Source organism: Chinchilla lanigera, unplaced genomic scaffold (genome assembly GCF_000276665.1).
Source record: "Chinchilla lanigera isolate Chin_1 unplaced genomic scaffold, ChiLan1.0 scaffold00018, whole genome shotgun sequence".
Lineage (NCBI taxonomy): Eukaryota > Metazoa > Chordata > Mammalia > Rodentia > Chinchillidae > Chinchilla > Chinchilla lanigera.
Genome location: NW_004955419.1, coordinates 29,370,131 through 29,388,117, shown reverse-complemented (window position 1 = coordinate 29,388,117; position 17,987 = coordinate 29,370,131). Strand labels below are relative to the sequence as shown.

General features: G+C 41.2%; 1 long non-coding RNA gene across 1 annotated transcript in view; it reads left to right on the top strand.

Moving 5' to 3' along the window:
* LOC106148311 overlaps positions 1–17,098 on the top strand; it is a 31,227-nt gene extending 14,129 nt beyond the window's left edge. The window contains exons 2-3 of the long non-coding RNA XR_001233651.1: positions 3,047–3,143; positions 16,479–17,098. This is a non-coding gene — a long non-coding RNA (uncharacterized LOC106148311). The remainder of the gene's footprint in view (positions 1–3,046; positions 3,144–16,478) is intronic.
* The last annotated feature ends 889 nt before the right edge of the window (positions 17,099–17,987 follow it).

The following is a 17,987-nucleotide window of genomic DNA, read 5'->3' as shown; positions in this document are numbered from 1 at the left end:
ATGCAGATACCTGGGCCCGTCTTGGAGACCTTGGCTTAGTGCTATGGGACAGAGCTTGAAACTTGAATGTTTACTAACTTTTCCAGGTGGATCAGATGCAGGAAATATCTGACCACATTGACTTAGAAACTTTTCCAAGGCAGAGATTAACCCACCGTGACTCACTGACCCACGTCCCCCTCACCAGGTCTGCAACTGTCCACACATTGAGAATTTGGAGCTTGTCAGGGTAGAATCATCCAGATCCCAGATCCCCAAAGTACCAGTGGTCAGATTAGCGAACTATTCCCTATTTGCCTCAAAAATACCAAAGAAACATCTTTGGATATAGATGTACCCCTCCTCCCACAGTAATTCAATTCTATTCAGCAAAAAGAGTCCAGTGCTTAGTCTTAAAGGAAGATGTGAGCCGCCTGCCCTGAAGTTGCTAGCACTCAAATGACAGAAGTAAGCCTATAATGTAAGGTGGAACTTGATCACGCAGTTAATGCAACTAGGGTAATGCTGGAGGAATTTATGAAGCGTTCTTAATTTTCAACGTTTGATCTGGGTCTAGAAGTCTGAAATGGAAAAGATGAGGACAAGGACACTACAGACCAAGGACTCAGTATGAGCAATTGCTTGGAGGTAGAAAATGCTTGGCCTATATAGGAACTGACAAGGCAGAAGCATAGAGAAAATTGCATGTTGATAAGAGTGGGCACCAGCTGAGGAAAACAAAGTCCTCAAAGAGATAAAGTAAGAACTACATTAGAGCAGTCTTAAGGTTTGGTTCACCTACTCACTAACCCCATGGCACCCATGGGATCATTTGAACTTCCTTTGTAGCTTTGTAAGTCTCGTCTCTCTCTCTCTGTCTGTCTGTCTCTGTCTCTGTCTTTCTCTCTCTCTGCAGTTCTGGGGAATTGAACCCAAGGTCCTTACACTGAGCTATATCCTTTATCCCTAGCACTTTTTCTTTGCTTGTTTGTAGATGGGATCTTGTTGAGTATCTAAATTGTCCAGGCTAGGTTCAAACTTTCAATCCTCCTGCCTCAGTCTCTCAGAGTGCTGGGATTACAGGAATGTGCTATCATGCCTAGCTAAGATCTTCTTGCTGAGCCTTCTGGCTGAACCCTCTAGCTGAGCAGGAGTCACTGGTGCCTGCTTTTGCAGATTTTTGTGCCTGTACTGTGTCTGGAGTTATTCCGTGAGTGAGCATATTAGGCTTTCTCTGGGGCCCAGATTGTACTAATGTCTGTGACACACCGCCACAGCTCCTTGTCCTTTTGCCTTCAGTGTTTGTTCCATTTTGGCAACCCCAGACACCTGCACAGAGCCTGCACATAAAAGGTGTTTATTTGAGATTTAGATGAAAAAATAAATGTAGTAAGGGGCAAATCTTTCCTGAACTGGGCCTCTTTAGTCCTTTCTAGCTTCTATTTCTGCATCTGATCAGCATGATTTCACCTCTTTGCTTCTCAGTTTGCTAACCTGTATAATGGAGGGAATAATTGCTGCTTACCCAATTCACATCTCAAGGCCATTGTGAGAGACAAATATATAACAGCTAGCCACTTGCTCCACAAAGTGTTGTTAGGATGAGCTTAGATTTCTCAAGGCTATTTTTAAAAAATCTTTTTGGTTGACAAATATATTTTATCCTTTGGTAGAGGAGCTGATGGCCTAGCATTTGACAGGAGGTTTGTATAGGAGGCCAGCTGAACTCATTTGTTGAAAAATTGTATTTCTTTTTAAAGACTCCTTTTCTAGTACTGAAAGAGAAGAAGCAAAGAAATTCAACTCAAGCACATCTGAGGGACATAAGGTTAACAGCTGTCATGATACTGCTGATAAAATTCTGAAAAGACAATGTTAGATGTAGAGTTGCTGTGTTAAAACACAGCTGGGCAGAGCTGAAGAAGGAAGAAAACCTCAGATCCTGGAGGGAAAATGAAAATATATAATGGCAGCCAATAGTGCATTAATGAGGTGACCTCTACTGTGTAGATGCACATCTGTACACATACACATTCTATAAACTGAGGAAAGAATTTCACTTTGAGGAAGAAGAAGGCTCAAGCAGGTGAGTCATAAGTATTCTGTCTGATTCTCCACTAACCCTGAGGAATCTTCTAATAGTCATTCTCTTCAGTGAGAAACTAGAATAGACCAGAGCCTCCAAGATGGTATAACCGGTAGTTTATCAATTAATGGGTTGCTAATTAATAATAATAAATAGTCTATTGAGCACCAGGACTTGGAGTAGTGGGCCTTATTAGATTGGATGAACTATTTCTGGGCTGGCCTCTCTGCAGCACCCCAGTAAACAGGGGTGAAGCTTAAAGCTGGAAACCTCCAAAGATGGAGAATTCACTAGCCCCTTGCCTTGTGGGGTGCCCTCCGGGAATTATTTTCCTTCACTGAGCACATGTCAGCTTCCATAAAGTTTCTGAACACTAGTCCTAGTTTTGTCTTTTAGAGGGCATTCCCCTCAAGAAAGAACAACATGATGGCACAGTGAAGGTTCCTGAGAAAGTATCTGCTCAGCCAGTGTGAGGGGAGTTCAAACAGCTCCTCTGTGTCTTTGGATGAGCAAGCCCATCTCAAAGTGAGGGGGTGATCTTGGAATGTCCCCCAGAAGCAGCACATTCAGGAGTGAAGCAGAGGAGGACTATGGGACAGGGAGCCTAACCTGCAGGAAATTTCTAGAACCCCATCCCCATGACTGTCTCCATGTGGGCTTCCCACATAAATCTGTCTTCAAAAGAACATTTCTGGGCTGGGTGTGTTGCTCAGTGGTAGAGCACATACTTAGCACATGCAAGGCCTTCGGTTTAATCTCCAGCATCAAAAATAAAATAAAATAAAATTTAAAAAATTTTTAAAGTGGACATTTCTATAACTACACTGTGAAACCATGAGTTTGGCCTATGTATGTTAAAACAGTCCTGGGACCTTCCAGAGTTTCCAAAGTAAGCTAGAGGAAAGGTAAGGGCTGGTGAGAATAACTGACATTTCTTTCTGTTTCTTTGTTTTAACTTTTCTTTTTGTCTCTTTTCTTGAGATGGGGTCTTGCCATGTTGCCCAGACTGACTTGAAATTCTCGGAGCTCAAGATGAATGTCCTTACTGAGCCTCTCAGCTCAGTAGCTGGGAATAGAGGTATGCGCCACCACCTTTTTATTTCCCTTTTCTTCTCTTTTTAAACTGATATTTCTTGATCACTCACTGGGAACATTCCATAGTCAAAACAAATGTGTGTGGCAGGTTTTATTAGTGCCCCTGTTACATAGCTGAAGCCTCAACTGAGGCTTGAGACACCAGGAGTTGCCCAGGATCACACAGCAGACAGCACAGGTGGAATTTGAAAGCCAATTCCGAATTCATAGCCAAATCTTTAAAACACTAACACTATACACGTTCCCTCAAACTCAGTCTCCCAACCACACCATAGCCAAGCTTCTCTTCATGTATGTCCTCTCTCATGTCATACGGACTTCTTTTCCTTTCTTTTCTGGTGCTGAAATTGGAACCCAGAGCTTTGTGCATGCTAGGCAATCTCTCTCCCACTGAGCTCACAGTGATTCTTAATGGAAAATAATCCAACTGAACAGTTTTAGAGAATTCACAAAGCATTTCTGTTTCTTCCTGTACATTATCTTGAAAGATCTTGACACACACCCAAGTTGCAGCCGGACAGAAATTAGCATCTTCATCTCACAGAGCAGGAACTGTTGGGGTCCCTTCAGCTTGACTAGCCCTTCTCCACCATGGTCTACACACCTGAGTGGTGGTCAACAGGTTGAGAAATGCATGCAATAGAAATGGCAACGCTTGCTCTGTCAAAAGGGAAAAAGAGACATATGGAACTTTCCTGGAGAAACTTTTAATCCTAAAAAAAGAGGACATTCTTTTTCTTTACATGTTTGAAATGGAATAATGAGATAATCCTGGATTTTAAAAACTCAACTCTGGTGTTTATATTTTAATTTATTCTCAGAAGGGTAGGAGGGTCCAGAAGAAATGCAGTATGTGGGTCTTAGTTTATGATTTGCTATGGTAAGCCACATTTAATCCCTTTCTTCAGTGAAGGGATTTATGAAGGATACAACAGAATGTACCTATCTGTTGCATTCATTGTGGGTTTTTGCTCAGATTTTTATTTAGTTTATAATGTTTCAACAATAAGGGAAATTAAAAGGAATGAAAATTATATATAATCCTACCATCCTAACAAATGCATGGTTTAGTGTTCCTCTTCTGTCCTTTCTTACAGGCAAGAAAAATTTACATAGGTGATTTATTAGTATACTTACACTTTCCATTCAGCTTTCTCACATAACAGTTTATCATTAGAATGCCACCTGGTCTTCATAATTATCATTCAAAAATAAATGTTTCAATAATTATTTTGATAGCTGCTTAATACCCTTTTAAGTGGATATGTCATTCCCTGGTATTGCATATTTAGAAGGACTCCAATTTTTCACTATCACAGATAATCCCAAAGTACCCGTCTCCATATATATCATTTTCTCCTATTTTTGTCATATCCTTAAATCCCCAGATCTAGATTTGCTGGGTCAAAGGGCCTGAGTTCCTGCATAATTCTTAATATACGTGAGCAAATCACTTCACAAAAGGCTTTTATAAATTTATTTTGTCTCTAGTGATGGATGAGTACCATAGCTTCACACCATGCTCTTGTCACAACCAAAAGAAATCTGTCAACAACACAATACATTTTATAAGCAACATTTTAAATTCATTTTTTAAAAATGATCACACAAACCTGTCATAGGCTGTCTCTTCTTTTATTCTTGTTTCTGTCATAAGTTAATTCCTATACCAGGAATTTGGGGAAGCAGGAAAGCAATTATTATACTTACTTTACAACTGAGGAAAGTAGGTTTCAACCCAGGGTTTTGTCCAGGGTTTCACAGTGAGTAAGTGGAAGCATTGAGACTTTGGCCATGTTGGCAGTAGCTACTGCAAACCAAAGATAGCATTGGTTTTTTAAAAACTGAAATATCCTCTGTCCATTCAGTGTTTTTGTTTGTTTGTTTGTTTTTGAGACGGGATCTCGCTAAGCAGTTCAGGCTGGCTTTGAACTCACTATGTAGTCCAGGCTGGCCTCGAACTCAAGTTGGTCCTCCTGCCTTAGCCTCCCAAGTGCCAGGATTACAGGCACGAACCACCACACCTGCCAGCATTTTGCTCTTTGGAGGGTTTTTTGGTTGGTTGTTGATTGTTTGTTTTTGTTTGTTTTTGGTTTTGGGGGTTTTTTTTGGGGGGGGCGGTTTCCGGTGCCAGGAATTGATGTTTTTGTTTGTTTTTGATGATAGGGATTGAACCCAGGGCCTTGCACATGCTAAGCAGGCACTTTACCACTGAGCTACAGCCCAATTCCTCTGGCTTTTGGAGACACCGGGAAAATATGTCCACACTAGGCATTTTGTAAAGTGTGTGTGTGTGTGTGTGTGTGTGTGTGTGTGTTACTGGTGATTAAACCCAGGGCCCTTCTACTGAGCTACATCCGAGTTAAATCCCTAACCCTTTTTATTTTTTGTTTTGAGATAGCATCTCACTAAATTCCCTAGATGGAATTCCATACTCTTACTTCAGTCTCTCAGAGTGTCAGTATTATAGGTATCCACTACCATATCCAGAGCTGTAACTTCTTTTAACAAGCATCACAGATCCTCTTGTCACTAACTGCTACTCAAAGAATGGGCTCACTTTGAAGGAGAACTTTGATATATTATCGCCAGAGGATCCCTTACCTTCAGTGTAAAGGTCACTTCACACAATGGACTTATTTTGGAGATGGAGACACGGAGGTCCAGAGAAGAGAAAGGATTTTCCCAGACTCATTCACAGAGTTGGCAGCAGAGTCAGCATGCACCCTCTGGTTTCAAATGTTGCCTACAACCTAGAATGGGTCCCTTGTGTTTGTGAAATATTAATAATAAGTATTTTTTAAAAGGAACATCAGAGGCAAAACCATTTGAGAAACACCGGATATCTGATACTTCTTTTGGAGCTCACTGGCCAAATAAATATGAATAACATCAAGTTAGAGTGAAATGGGTTTGTAATTCCAGCACTGTGGGTGGCTGAGACAGGAGGGTTATAAGTCTGAGCTCAGCCTTAATAACTAGTGAAACCCTATCTCAAAACAACAACAATAACAAAAAAGGCTGGCGATGTACCTCAGTGGAAAGGCAAAGGCACTCAGTGAAAAAGTGAAGCAGATTTATTTATTAAAGGACTTCCAACACCCCAAATGACATTTGTTTTATTTAGTGTTTTTCTTTGAGCAAATATTTCCTTTTTTACTATATTTTATTTTTATTTATATTGCTAGGGAGTACCTGCACATGGCTCAAATTTAAAAGATAAAAGGAATTTGAAGGAAAGTCCCTTCTTATATCTGTCCCTCATCTACCTAGTATCTCTTCTTAGCAACCAGTACACCTACAGAGACAGTCCATATGTGTATCCTTAACAGTGTGGTGATCATTCCACCTTGGTACATAAAGGGCTTCCTCTTTTCTCATATTGTTTCTTCCTGCAGTATGATAGTCTGTTCAATATGTATTTGAATCTTCAGTTAGAATATAAAGTCTCTACTTTAAAGAGCACAGAGTCCCTTAGAAAAATGAGGTACATTCACTGTGACCATGAAATGAAGGTAGAAAGTTATAGGGAGGGAGGAGTGTACTGTGGTGATCAGGCAGAAAGAAAGAAATCATTCTGAGCTGGATTTGAGTGTTGGCTGGGAGCTGGGACGTGAGAAGGTGACACTGTAGGTGAGTCTCTGGCTGATAACTAATGACAAACAACTGTTCATCACACTCACCTTTGTTTTAAGTCAGAGAAAGCCAGTATATGTGACTCTGGCCGACACCAACATTTATATGCTGGGCACAAAAACTTCATTTTTATTAGCTATATTTGTTGCCCATATATTGGAACTGATCTTAAAGTGGAAGTCAGACGTGATATCAGATATCATTTGGAGTAATGAGTGTATTTTCCTAATCTTTTCAACACCAACCTAACAACTCATCTCCAATAGCTTGCATACTAATTAATTTGTTTTCCATATAGTAATAAGATTAACAACCTCACATTTACACGGGGTACTGAGTCATGTTCAAATAAAACAAGTTCTAATGAGAAAAATTGGATGTGGCAGCAAATCATGTCCCACCCGGCAATCCAGGTTTATGTGTGTTTGTCTGTCTTTGATACACGTATTTTTGTCAGAATCTCACTGTAAACAAGATGATTCCTTTCATGTTGGGTTAGTCTGGGTAAATTTGTTTAATGAACAACAAAGTCATTGTAAACACTGCACAAATCTGACTGCCTTGCAGTGTGGCTGGGAATCTTTTAAGCTGCTTCAGAAAATGAAACATGTTAACCACAAAGACAATATTGGGAAAAAATTATTAATATATTAAGGCTCTTAGATATGCAGGCTGCTTAGTTCTGTGCTGGACGACTGAAGAGTTTGTGGTAGAATGAGATGTGACCTTGCTCAGCCTCTGTACTTCCCCTACTCTGAGCCTCACTTTCTTTCTCTGTCACCTGGAAAGTGTTGTCTAGGACTGTGAATGTCCTGCCTACTAATCATCAGAATCAGCTAAGAATGGAAGCTGGATAGTGGAGGCTTTTAAAAGTACACACAGACTGGAGCTGGTGACACAGAGCTTCAGTTCCAGGACACTAGGAAGCTGAGATGTAGGGTCACAAATTTGAGTCCAGCTTGGGCAATTTAGTGACATAGCAAGACCCTGTCTCAAAATTAAAAAGAAAGAGAAAACAAGCAAGCAAGCAGGTAAGCAAGCAAACAAGCAAGCAAGCAAGTTGGGAATGTAGTTCAGTGCAATGGCCCTGGGTTCCATCCCTCATATTGCAAGGAAAAAGCTGTCCTACTAAATTCCAGTCCTACTAGATTCCATACCTCAATCTGTATTTTTAAAGACAAATTTGTCAGGTGATTTGTGACCAGACAAGTTTGAAGTTTATTGGACTAGACAGATTATCACTAAGATCTTTTCCAGCTCTTACTATATTCTCTTTCTTTATCATGATTATAAAATGCATAATTCTAAGTGCTCACCTTAGAAAATATTGCTACGCATGTTTGAGTGGAGGAAGGGAACTATTCACAGAGATGGGAACGTCGATTTCAGCCCTAGGTTCCCCTCAAGCTATCCAGATGACATTAGAAAAAGTCACTTTATTCTGGACCTCAGTCTCTTCATTCATAAAATAAGAACATTGAACTGGGCAATGTCAGAGGGCTCATCTATTTTCACATTCTGGAGCCTAATTCCCAACCCCTTTGGGAGTCACCCATTTGCACATAAACTGCACTCCAGTTGAATGAGCACAAAGCCCCATCATGAAAGCTGGTTGTGTTCACCTACCAGAGCCTTGTCATTCTTCCTGAAGCCCACCAAGTCTCTTCGCTCCCCTTGGCATGGGTCTCATCCATTTCAGCTCTTTTCCAGGGGGAGTAAGGGCATGTCCTAGCTGAAAGCCAGCCACCTCCCAAACCTCTCCTCCCCTGTTTAACACTCAGTTCATTCCAGCTTTTCCTGTTCTTTCAAAAAAAGGACCAATAAAAGATACTCTCATTCCTTATACCCACATTTCCATCCCAGAGATCCTTCATATTATAAGTGTGTGAGAAATGAAGAAATGAGCAAATGAATAAAAGTCACATAAGGTTGCTTCCAGCTCTAACATTTAATGCCTCTGTGCCTCTTGGTCCTCAGTAGGTTCTGTCCTGGGTGAAGCAGAACAGAAAGGTCTACACACTGCATAGGAGCAAGCAAAGAGCTGGGCCACTTTGGCCAGAAATTAAACTCTTGAGTTTTTCTAACTTCTGAAAAATGGCATCATACCAGAAGCTTTGTATTTTGCTTCTTTTGTCTGATACTAGATTTTATTACCTGACTAGAGTCAGACCAACATTGGTTTTTGTTTATTAACTCAACTATATACACTGCTGTATGCACTTTTTCAGTCTGCACTATACTTCAGGATAAAAGAAGAAAAACTGAAAGAGTCCAAGAGAGTTTCTGTTCAATCTTGTGTTAAGTGATACTCTAAAATGAGTGCTCTCTTTTACTTTTGGGAAAAATGTCTTGGGATCCTGCAGGAATTTTCACCAAAGGTAAGACCCTTGCGGAAGTTTCTTACTTGGGGAAATTGCCTGAGATCTTCCAATTACCTTCCCCTTTTCCCACCCTTTAGTGAGCATTCAGTAAACAAAAGCATCACTGTCACTTCATACTGCACAAAAGGCTGTGCTGCCACAACCAAGTAACATGACCTGTCTGGGCTTCAGTGTCTTTATGTGTACAATGTTGACATAGTTTGTGGCATAGTTGGGGATGGGAACAGGGTGTGCTGTAAATAAGGAATCAGGACCCAACTTGCCATACCTCTGCTTGGTCTGGATCTGCACCTGTGGCAAGGTAACAGTGTGGAAAATAGAGGTTATAGGCTTTGTGTTGATAAACCTGAGAAAGACTGGGGGGAAATCATTTTCCATTAGGAGACCCAGTTCAGCAACACTTCAGTATTACCTGCCTGGGCTGCCTGATGCATTGCTCTGTGGGGAGTCGGGTTTAATGAAGTAGGATAAACCACACGCACACATTAGTTAGCCTCAGCACAGGCAGGATTAACTTTACACTCCATTTGCAAGAGCAAAGCTCCTCTCCTAGAGTTTGTTATAAAGGGATTTAGAATCACAGAATGATAGAGCTGGAAGAGAGCCCCTAAGACATCATCATAATCCTCCCTGTCATTTTACAGAGGTTCAAACTAAAGTCTGGAGAGCAGAAGGGACATACCCAAGGTCACTTATCGAATCACTGACATACCTCAGGTTGTAACCATATATCCTGATCTCCAGGACTGTGTCCTCCCCACTTTGTCATGGATTACATTATGGTTGCCTGGGAACAAAAATGGGCTGTCACTTTGTTTTTTCCTTTTGGCTTTGGACATATGAGCAAGCTTCCCTCTTAAAGGAGTCAGGCCCCCTTGAATCAGTGTACACTTGCAGTTGATTTTCACTTTGTCCAAATTTCTCTTCCTTCTCTGCTTCTTCCAGAAGGACTCTGTTCAGTGTCACCTTTCCCAGGAATTCTTCTCTGATCTTCAACTCTACTAGACTGTGAGCTCCTCTAGAGTAGGGACCCCTTGTGTCTTTGTACCTCTTCTATCTAGTACAAGAACTGCCAAATGGAAAACAGAGTAAATGCTTGTTAAATGAATAAATAACCATATGAAAGAAGTACTCAGTAATTAAATGCATGAATGAATGATTTTGTCAAAGGCAAGTAAGAGGCGGTATGGATTTCATATAACCCCAGAGTTTTTTGTTTTGTTTTGTTTTCACAGTACTGGGACTTGAACCCAGGGCCTTCACAGTGAGCTGCATCCCCACCCCTTTGTCTTTAAATTTTGAGACCGGGTTTCATTAAGTTGCTAAGTTTCCCAGGCTGGAGCTCAAACTTGTGATCTTCCTTCCTCAGTCACCTACAATACTGAGATTACAGGTGTGTGCCCTGAGTTCTTGATAACTTCCCAATATTAGATCATTAGGCCCCTTTTTGTAGAGGTCTGCCTCTTCCAGCCAGTTTCCATCACTACCATGGCCCACGGCTTGCTACTTTGGGGACAGTTTGGACTCTAACTACATATCAGATTTGTGACTGCCTTAACTTTGGACTTTCAGCTCAGACTCTATATAGGGCTGAATGAGCCATCATTTTCTACCTTGCCACTATCTTCCAAAGTTTTCCTTCAGCTGACTACAGTGAGGCACACTGAGGATACTGCCACATGAGGACTGAAGCCAGAAACCTAGACTGGGTGACAGAGAAAAAACATTTTGAGAAAAAACAAATTAAATGAGAAAAGATTTATTTTGGCTCAGTTTCAGAGGTTTCAGTCCATGGCCACTTGACTACATTGCTTTTGGGTCTGTGGTAAGGCAGAACATCATGGCAGGGGGGATGTGATGGAGCAAAATAGCCCATCTTTTGGCAGACAGGAAGGAGGGAGGAAGAGAGGAAAGGAAGGAGAGAGAGAGATAGGAAGAGAGAGAGAGACAGACACCAGGGACAAAATATGCACTTCCAGGATATGCCCACAGCGACTACTTCCTCCAACTAGGCCCTACTTCCTACAGTCTCCACCATCCCCTAATAGAGAACATCACTATTCAATTATGAACCCACCAACAAATTAATCCATTAATGAGATCAGAGCCTTCATATTCCAATTACTTCCCCAAAGCCCTACCTTTGAACATTGTTGCATTGGGGACCAGGCCTTCAACATATGAGGCTTTCAGGGATATTTCATATCCAAACCTTAACAGCCTCTTAGAATGGGTTATCAACACCAATTCTCTATGTGTATCCCAATTTTAACAAGTCTTGATTGAAGAAGGTGGCTTAGATGACCTTTTTCATGTATAAGTTCCTGAAGAGGAAACTTAGAAGTGTTAGCACATGTGTAAACCTTCATGGAGTAAACACTGAAATGAAGATTTCAGTGTTGAGCACTATAAGAACCTGTCTGGACTTCACTGTGGTTCAGACGAGTTTATAAATTGTAATCCCTGGGAAGAGTTATTGGAATTCTCACAAGGAAATTCCAATCTACCACTTCCAATGCAACTCACGGTGAGAATAAAGGGAAAGACATAGCTGCAGTTTTGGGGAGCCAAGATGGTCCTGAGTCCAATAGGAACAAAAGCTAACCAGAACAAAGGCCAAGACCCAGAGCCAAACTCAGGTTTTATTAATTTGTGAAGAGGGGCATGGCTCAGGGTTGAGTGACTGTGAAAATGGCAGGAACTATGTGAGTACTGAGAGCTGGGCTAGGTAGGAGGCACATGGCACCTCTGCAATATACGGGTAACAGGTAGCCTCTAAGTTTGAAGGAATCTGCATAACATAGATTGAGGAAATATCCTGTATTTTGGGTCAGCTGCTTCATCTCTGATGTCTAACCTTTATTGCCTTAGAACACCAGTGCCTTTTCCTTGAGGCTCCATCCCAGGGGACAGCGCAGTCTCTCAGTCTAGCTCACACTTAGTATTAGGGAACTATGGACAGGGCACACAGACCTGTCACTTTGCTTCAAAGGCTACACATCAGCACTTCAGCTGGACCCATCTGCATTTGCTTAAAGCCAGTCGAGGGGATAGAGCATTTCCCTAGCCAGCTCTGTACAAATCAGTACAGGAAAGTAGGGCAAAGGTGAATTAAAATGGAGAAAAATTGTCTTCTTTTTTTTTTTTTTTTTTTTTTTTTGGTTTTTCTCCGGTACCGGGAACCGAACTCACGACCTTGCGCTTGCCAGGCAGGCGCTTTTGCCACTGAGCTAAATCCCCAGCCCCAAAATTGTCTTCTTTGAGGGGAGTGATCCCAGTGGCCCTCCACAGGGCACACTGGTGTATACCTATAATCCCAGCACTCAAGAGGCATGAGGGAGGAGGATAACCATGAGTTCAAGGCTGCCCTGGGTTACAGAGTAAGTTCACATTCAGCCTGAACTACATAACAAGACCATGTCTCAAAAAACTAAAAATAAATAAATAAGTTTATTTCAGGAGACTTGCTTTTCAGCCCAACTTTGTCAGCATAGCAAAAAAGTCAAGCATATAGACCCTGGAGTTACACAGCTGGGTTTGAATCCTGTGGCAGATTCAGCATTTTCTAGCTGTTCATCCTTGGGCAAGTTATTTAACTAAGTCTGACTTCATTTCCCAAATGGAGATAACTATATGCCTCCTAGGGATATTGTAAAGAATACATGAGGTAACACATGTAATGTGTTTAGAATAGTTTCAGGCACATAGTAAGTGTTAAATAAATGTTAGTGTTGTAGTTAGGGTTTACAAAGGGATGTATTTAATACGGAACACATAATTGTATCAGGAAAGCCTGCATGATAAGCTTCTCCAGGAGAATCAACAGCACACCAGGATTTTTTTTTGGTACCAGGAATCAAACTCACAACCTCACGTTTGCCAGGCAGCTACTGTGCTGCTGAGCTATATCCCAGGCCCACAGGATTATTTTATAACATTCACCCAAAGAGTCAAATGCAAAAAAGTGTGGGAGATCTGGCCACACACTAGAGACCCAAAGAATCCAGCTGAGGGCCTGGATCCCATGGCAATGTCTTGCACAAGTCCAGCTAAAGACCTAGAACCCATGGCAATGTCCTCCATGAGTCCAACTGGAGGACATAAGCCAAACATCTTGTGCAAGTCTGTATCAAGGATCTGCACTGGGAAGGCCCAAAGGTCAATGGCAGAAGACAGAAAGTCTGCCAAAGTGAGATGAAGGACCTATGCCAGCAGGCTGAGGGATCTGCACTGGAGCCAGGAAGCAGCACTCAAGGTAAGGACCAGAGCTTCCCCAAAGAGAACTGCAGCCATCCTCTGCTACAGTGAGGACCTGAGCTCCTCCAACAATGAGAATAGCCAAGTTTGTATCAGGAAAGCCTGCATGATAAGCTTCTCCAGGAGAATCAACAGCATACCATCTTCCCCTCCTGTTCTCTTTTTCATGCTGTTGGCAACAGTCCTCAGGTAGGCCTTCCACACCCAGCATCAAGCTGACTCAATTCAGCTGGGTGTTCCAAGTTGACCATTAGTTAATCCACCACAATTAGGAATTCATATTACCTCAGAACCTTAGTTCATGTTATTTTTTCTACCTGAAATGTTCTTCCCTCTGACTTTTTGATATCTACACCTAACTCCTTCTCCAACTAAATGCCATCTCCTCAGACAGACATTCCCTGACCTTACCTGGGATAGGTTCTCCCTCATGCCAGTCTTTCTGAACCACAGCTTCCTTCATAGTGGCCAAATAATATATAATTGATTAATTCACTTGTTCAACTGTTTGTTGTCCTTGAAGGCAGAATGCTTTTGCCCAACTGAGTAGATACTAAATGCAAGTATCTACCCAAATAAACAGTTTTTGCGTTTTTGTTTGTTCATTTGTTTTTGTGGTACTGGGATTGAAAACAGGACTTCACATACGCTAGACATGTACACTACCACTGACCTATATCTCCAATCCTTTATTTTTATTCTTTTGAAACAGGCTCTCACTAAGTTGCCCAGGTTGGTCTCAGATTTGAATTCTCCTGTCTCGGCCTCTTGGGTTGGAGATTAGAGGCATGTATCATTTTGCCAGGCTGGTCTAATTTTTAAACCTTCCTTTCCACAGAAATCTGATAGCTGTACCTACTTGAACACTTCAATCACCCTACACTTAATGCATCTTTACCACCAGAAGAACAAATCAAGGCTTCTATAAGAGGAAGAATATGCACTGTCTCTCTCTTTGGTTTCTAAAAACACAGGTAGTAGTAGAGATCAGAGAAGGGTGGAGGATGGCTTTTCAGAGATGTAAATTTCAACTTCACCCTTTACTGGCTATGTGAACTGGAACAACTTGCTTGTCTTCTCCACGTCTCAGTTTCTCATCTGAATAATGGAAATAACAACACCTATTTTGTAGTGTGTGTTATGAAGATTAAAATAAAAATGCTCACGTTTTAGTGAATTTGTGGTTACTTGAGGGCTACCATCTTTAAAGAATAGTAAAGATGTTCTCCCCTGCCTTAAATCCCCTTCTCCCTTTCTGTCTGTCTGTCTGTCTGTCTGTCTGTCTCTCTCTTTGTCACTCTTACTCTCACTCTGTCTCAGTCTGCCTGTTGGTCTGTGTATCTGTTTCTCTCTGGCAGTGCTAGGCATCAAACTGAGGGCTCATACATGCTAGTGCTATAGCACTGAGCCACATCCTCAGCCCCAGAACTCATCTCTTAAAGACCTGGCATCTCTGGTGATCATCAACCATGGAAAGACCAGGCTAGCTAGGACCAGGGACCTAAAAACGTGAGGGCTAATTGAAGGTCATGGGAAACAGGAACAGAGAAAAATAGGAAAGTGAGGGAAATGCAAAAGCTGCCTTCAACAGCTTACGAGCTATAAAAAGGCCCTCTGAGGAGGGTCAGGAATGCTTTAGATCACTTCATGAGACCAGATGCTTTTGCTAACCCTTCATCTTGGAAGAGGGCATTAAGGATGAGTCAGCAAAGGATTTTAAAGAAAGCCTAAGGGAACCAAAGGAAGCCACAGAGACTTTGGACAGTAGGGAAGAGAAGTAAGAGGGTAAATTGGGTGGACTTGATCCCTGCTGGAGGTGGGAATGGCTGGCACAGGTTGGGGAGGGCTGAGAATGTTGCGGGGCCCTGAGCTGAGAATCAGGCTAACTGTGAGGAGGTCAAAGAGAAGCAAATTTGGGCTGTCTCAAGGGAATATTCTTCTACTAGGTAAATCTGTCTCTATTATTCAGGCTTATTTTTGTGTTGCAAGTGACAAAACCTCAAATCAAGGAATTTTAATGAAGAAAAACAGAGGGAGAGAGAGGGAGTGAGAAAGGGGGAAAGAAAGAGAGAGAGAGAGAAAGAGAGAGAGAGAGAGAGAGAGAGAGAGAGAGAGAGAGAGAGAGAGAGACTATCTTGGTGCATATACCTAAATAGTTCAAAATAGGGCCTCAGGGGCTAAGAACTTGAAAGATGTCACTGGACATCTCACAGTCCCTTTGCCAGTTTTCTTTGTGTTAGCTTCATCCTCTCATTGGGCAGATAGACACTGTAGACATGGCTGCAGACATGCATCTTACCCTAGCCACACCAAGAAGTGATCCCAACAGAAAGTGTAGATAGCCCCAGAGAAGAACCCTGATAAGTCCATCTTGGGTCACTGGCACATTCCTAAGCCAATTACTGTGCTCAGAATGAGGCATTTGGATTGTCAGGCCTGGGTCACATGCTGAACTGTATCACGTGACCCAGGAAATACAAACTACTCTAAATATCATATTTAACAGAAGCAATTTTTTGGATAAGCACAAGTGATAGAAGGGCTTCCAAAGCCTAGGGAAAAGTATTGAAGAAAGACAGTATTCACCAACTTTTCAAATATGAAACAGGCCATATTCACCAACTTTTCAAATATGAAACAGGCCACTTCATGAGGTAGTGAGATGCTGCTCACTGGAGGTGTTCACCAAAGACTGAATGCCCATATGCTGGGAATCTTGTAAAGAGGCCTTGAACCAGAGGGTCTCCAAATCCCTTTTGGTTCTTACCTTGTGTATTGTCTAAAATATGACTCTGTTTTAGATCTATTTTTCCTCCCATAACTCTAAGCTATTTAGTGATGTGATCAGTAGAGAATAACAAATGTGTAAGCTGTAAGCATATTTCATTTGGAAGATGCTGAGGAAACCAGTACCATCAAGTGAGCCACTGACTGCATTTCCAGCTTGCATCTGGTCCTTCTTGGTAACATATTTTCTCTTTTGCCAGTAGTATCACTGCCAAAAATGGTCAGAGACTTAAAAGTTTTCTTTTGCTTTTTGACAGAAACAGCAAACTGGATTATTCAAGTTTTGTCTTCCCTCTTTGGAACTCCCAAAAGAAAAGAAATCACAAGAACAAATCTTGGCACAGAAAGAAAATGAGACAAAGAATGTAATCATAATACTAGTGAATGGCTTTCAGACCGACATCTGTACATTAAGAATATGTAAAAATACCAATTTCATGCTCTGACAACTTATTCTGCATCAGGGGTGGGGTAATGCCTTGGGAATGCCAAATGTCAAAGCATTACATAATGTCAGCTATTCATGTGCTCCTTTGATGAGATATCACTGAGAATGGAAATTCCTTAAGGGAAAAGTGTCTTAAAAGAGGGAGGGGAAAGCATAAGAAAAGAAAGGAAAAGAAGAAAGAAGAGATAAAGAGGAGACAGACTGCCCGATGAGAATAAAAGACTGACTATCTAAAGAAAAGTGAATGTATATATTTTTGAAGAATACATAAAGTCCCAAATCTAATCTACCATATGGAAGAGTTATTTACTTCTATTTTATTTTCTACAGTTGGAACTTCCATGTTTAATTACTTTTCCTTCACATGTGCAACAGCACAATTTTTGTCTGAGTCTTTATAATGTCAACAAAAATCTAAGAGTAAAAATTCACCCCAATCATATTGCTCAATAAATCAAATAAACATAATTTTTTGTTCCATGTTAGTTCTTCCTCAAATGCATAACAGAGCACAGTAGACAGCATAATATATGTAAAAATTTACATACTTTTGAAATTTTTATCATAAGAATTTCTCCTTATTATCATACAGACTTCATCCTGACTGCTTTAATTACTTACAAATAGAACAGGGCATATTGTATTATAATTTACTCACCCATTCATGTACTATTGTATTTTTAGGTCCCTCCTCTCTTCTTCATAGTTATAGGTGATACTTAATAAGCATTCTCACACATTCAATGGATTTAACAAACTTTTATACAGTAGATACTGTGTTAGACAGTAGGAATTATCAGAAAGGATCTTGTTTCAGGGTCCAGGAAGAGAAAGACAACCAAACATAGAATTGTGATTCAGAGCTCTCTGGCCTTGTTCCCCATTGTGTGGTTCCGGGAGTAACAACAGCATGTGGGGGTTGTTAGAATGGAAAATCTTGCCCAGGACATAGCTCAGCAGCATAGTGCCTGCCTGGTAAGCACAAGATCCTGAGTTCGTTTCCTGGTACCAAAAAAAAAAAAAGGAAAACCTTAGGCCTTGTCCTAGACCTACTGGATCAAAACCTGGATTTTCAATAAGATCCTCAGGTAATTTGTATGTACATGAAAAGTTTGAGAAATTCCGCCAATCCCAGTCACCTCCTGTTGATCTTGGTAGGTCACCTGATTGACAATTCCAAGTCCTTCCTGTCTTTACAACCTCTTCTCTACTTTCCCATAGCCACAAACATATACAAGTTTCTCCTATCTTTAAAAGTCCATTTAAAAAAACCCAATTTCTCCTTGCCTGGATCCCTCTCTAGTGTGACCCTCAAAAG